The sequence below is a fragment of the Mus caroli genome, chromosome 8 (assembly GCF_900094665.2).
Source record: "Mus caroli chromosome 8, CAROLI_EIJ_v1.1, whole genome shotgun sequence".
Classification (NCBI taxonomy): Eukaryota; Metazoa; Chordata; class Mammalia; order Rodentia; family Muridae; genus Mus; species Mus caroli.
The window spans coordinates 57,718,090-57,722,500 of NC_034577.1; positions in this window are offsets into that span (position 1 = coordinate 57,718,090).

The following is a 4,411-nucleotide window of genomic DNA, read 5'->3' on the forward strand; positions in this document are numbered from 1 at the left end:
GTAACTAGGGAATGAGAGTGATCAGAATTTGATAAATGGTACATCAGAGATTCAGAAAACCAGATGTCTTTAATCTTCATGTGCCTTCCTTATGAACTCTGTATGAGTTTTGAAGTGCATCATATAAATCTTGATAATAGAAATCATTGTCAGGGCATGGAAAATGGTCACAGTGGGGTCTCCTGCGTGACTTAGTGCTGGCTGCTCTGTGTGATGGTTTTAAATCAGCGAGTCTCCCATTTTGGGGACTCAGAGTCACATGGGACCTTGCATGGAGGATCAAAGGAGTATTCTCTGGAATTTCTGACTCTGGGGCATGAGCTTTTGCAGCACTTAACAGGTGATCAGTGCAGCCAACAGATCTGATGTGAAAAGCGTCTGTGACCTAGGCTTGGGCTTGGGCAGATCATTAGTCTGTTAGCATTCTATGAAAGAACAGAATTGATAGAACAAGTGAATATACTTTTAGGACTGATTAGAGTGGTTTATAGGCTGTGGTTTAGGGAGTCCAATAATGACTGTCTCTTGATGGACAGGCCAACAATCCTGGAGTTGTTCATTCCATGAGACTGGATGTTTTAGCAGTTCCAGTCTGCTGCTGGAGTCCTGGAAGATTCCCAGAGAGCTGCTGATCTTTTGTCTGCATTGGAAACGTAAATAAGTAGGTCCCAACTCCAGCACAGGAACATGTCATCAATAAGATAGAAGTGACAGTGGAAGTGAGGGCAAACAGGCAAAGAGTAAAAGCTTCCTCTTTTCATGTTGGTTGCCCCCAGAAGGTATGACCCAAATTTAGCATGAGTCTTCCCCCCTCAAATGATCAAATGAAGATTCCTCACAGGCATTCCCAGATGCTTGGGAGTTAACTGATTCCAGATGTAGTCAAGTTGATAACTGAGATTAGCCATCACAACCTGTAACAGCAGGGTTCTGTTCAAAGAAAAGTTTTGACTAAATATTACAGACTTACAGAGTTGGGGAATTGGAGGCAATTGGTTCTGTGTTTCCTGGAGCGTGTTGTGTTTTTCTAGTGGGGGTATCTGAGAGGTCATCAACACTAACAGCATGCTTCCAAAAAACTGGAGTTGCAATACATTTCTAATTAAAGTGTACTAGAAAATAGTTAATCAGACCTGCAACTTTATTGATTAAGGTGCAGGTCAACGTGAGTGAGGAAAAATGCTCATGGCATGGGGCTAGAGAGATGGCTCAGTGGTTAGGAGCATATGCTGCTCTTGCAGAGGACCTGGGTTCAGGTCTTAGAACCCATATCAGGTGCCCTACAACTGTCTGTAACTCAAGTCCAGGAGATTGTATGCTCTCTTTTGGCTTCAGAGGATATATGTAACTGGTGTTTACTATGTTTTTAAAAAATTAACTTTTTTATTAACCAGGGAATTTTTAGTACCAGGGAATCTATCACCCTAATCTGTCATCTTCAAACACTGCACTCACATGTACAAGCGCACACATAGACACATATAGTTACATACAAATTAGAAAAATACAACATGCTCCAGGAAACACAGAATCAATTACCTGGTTGTTTATTCTAACCCCTAGAATTGAAGTTACAGGCAGCTATGAATCATCATGTGGGTGCTGGAAACCCAACTCATGTTCTGTGGAGGAACTGTCAGTTCTCCTTACTCCTGAGCCATCTCTCTACTACCAATCTATATTTTATCTTTGTTTTCTGAAGGTTTTATTTTTGAAAAAGAGTCTCATGTAGCCCAGGCTGTCCTCAAACTCTCTATATAAATGAGGCTGGCCTTGAACTACTCATCCTGTCTCCACCTCTTTAGTGCTGGGATTACAGGGGTTGGCACCATTATTCTTGATTTTCTTCTATTATCTTTGTATTTGTTTATTTATATGACTATTCCTACAGTAATGCACTTTTTTTTTTTTTGTCATTGTGACCTTTTGTTTCACCTGTTGGAAACATTCCTTAATTCTTCAATTTGAATGAGATGGTAGCATTTTTCAACAATATGTTTGCATATAATCTTCACAGTGACTTTCTGAACTAAGATCAGCAGAATTATACCTGTATTGTGAAGGGGGAAGTTGAGGCTCCGAGGAAGTTTTGAGTGGTTGTTATCATGTGATATTGACTGTGCTCATGTCCTTTACCGTCTCTTTCTTGCTTAAGACTCCTCACTATGACATCTCAGCAGATACACTCTGAATCTGTGTGTCTTCACTCTTTCCTTGAAGAAAAAGAATTAATGATTTTCTTTCGATAATTAAATTTTTAACAAATTAAATTTTATTAACAATGACTTGTGATATCTTTTCCACAGATACTTATATAGGAGTTTGTAAATTAACCAAAACTGGAAGAGGAGTTGATGGAGAAAATACTTATTATTATAACAGAGTTGGCATACCTTAATCACTTTTATATAGATGATCTCTAATTTATGCAATATCTGTTGCTTCTCTGTTAGAAGGACAAAATTAGCTATAACCTATTGTTCTTTCTTTTTAAATTAAAGCTTTTGTATGTAACTATATGTGTCGATGTGTGCATTTGTACATATGAGTGCAGTGTTTGAAGATGACAGATATGGGTGATAGATTCCCTAGTACTAAGGTTACAGTTTTGGGCAGCTCACAACCTCCTCAGAGAAGGTGCTGGGATCTGAACTGGGATCTTGTTTATTTCTTAAATGTCTTTTGCTTTATTTCTTCAGCATTTTCTCTCTGGCCCATTATGGTTGTTTGAGCAAAAATGGCTCCTGTGGTTGAATACTTGATCCCCAGTTTGTGGAACTGCTTGGGAAGGATTAGAAGGCATGACATTGTTGAAGGAGCTGTGGCTCTGTGAGTGGGCTTTGAGAGTTTAGAGGCCCATGATATTCTAAGTTAACTTTCTCTGTCTCCTACAAGATGTGAGCTCACCACTATTGCTCCAGTGTCATGCCTGCCTGCCTGTTGCCATGCTCCCTGCCATGAGGGCCATAGACTAATCTTCTGCAACTGTGAGCCCTATTTTAAGTGCTTTCTTTTATAAGTCTTAGTCATGGTATGCCATCTGAGCAGTAGGAAAGTAACTAAGATACCCATACATTTTCAAGTTTGGAGTAACCACCTAAAGAAATCAAAATTGTCTATATTCTTTGGAAATTTTTCTTCAGAATAACTTAGAAAGTTTCTGAACTGTTGGTATTTATTTTTAAAAATAACCCTTCGTGATGATAACCAAGATATTATTAGGAAGTAGACCCTTGGGGCCTTTTTCTATGCAGTTGTCACCTGACTCCAGAGATTTTGTAATCCTGTGAATCTGAGACCTATTTTGCTCACACAAAGAATGAAAACAAATTAACAGTTATTTCCTCAAGGGTCTTTGAGTTCTTCAGGGAATATTTATTGTTTCAGGGAGAGATCTTCCTTTCAGTGTGTGCATGGTATTGCTTAAAAGACAATGCAGACCCAAAGAGAAATGAGTCTTGCCCCTTGCTGGAACTTTGCTTTCTGTTTCTTAGATCTATAGAAAAACATGAATTTTTTCAACAAGGATATTAGTACAGAACTCTCTCATCTTCATTCAGAAATAGGACTGTTTAGAACAAAGCACTAGGCTGCATTTTTATCAGCTTAATTTTTTCATCCCTATGGTGTTTTTAAAACTCTGTAGAAGGATCATCAGAGGAAGTGAGGAAGGTGATGCGGCTTCCTGGTGGGTGTGAATGGGGTCAATAACATCTACCCCGTGAGTAGGGGGAGGGGAGCCACAGGGAATGGAAGAAGGGCCTGGGAAAACTAATTAATGCATCGGAGGACACCAGGAAATAGTGCTGGGTTGTTGTAAACTAGATTTGATGAAGTTTAAAAAACAAACAAAAAAGACTACAGTAGAATTCATTAGAGGTTGGTCTTCCAGATCTCCCCCTACTATTTCAGTCTGTGAACCAATCCCTCCAAATGATTTGTATTATGATAACATAACTAACCACAGCAAGGTCAATTATTTAAGGAACACTACAAGCAGCTGTATGTCAAATCCTATTCAGATATTGATTCCGTCCAGACCTTCATGTTACTTTCCTGTTGGAGGCTCTGATTTACACTTTACAGATGTGAACACTGAACCTCGAGTATACGCAAGCCTGCACACTACGTGGGCCTGGCTCTGTGACCTTCTTTACTGTTTGTATTCTTGGCCTTCCCAAACTTGTGGCTGGAGCTGTCACAGTTTTCACATGGCATAAGATGGAAGGCTGAAGGCATTAAATGAGGATCCTGTTGATCCGGCTGTGACAGAACACTCTTTGCAGTACAAACTCTTGGAATAAAGCAAATGTCCTTAGAGGGAACAGTTTGCTTTATACTTTTCCTTTCCTTTTCTTTCTTTCTATTTCTTTATTATAGGTTCCCCCCTCTCTGTCTTTCTCCCTCTCTC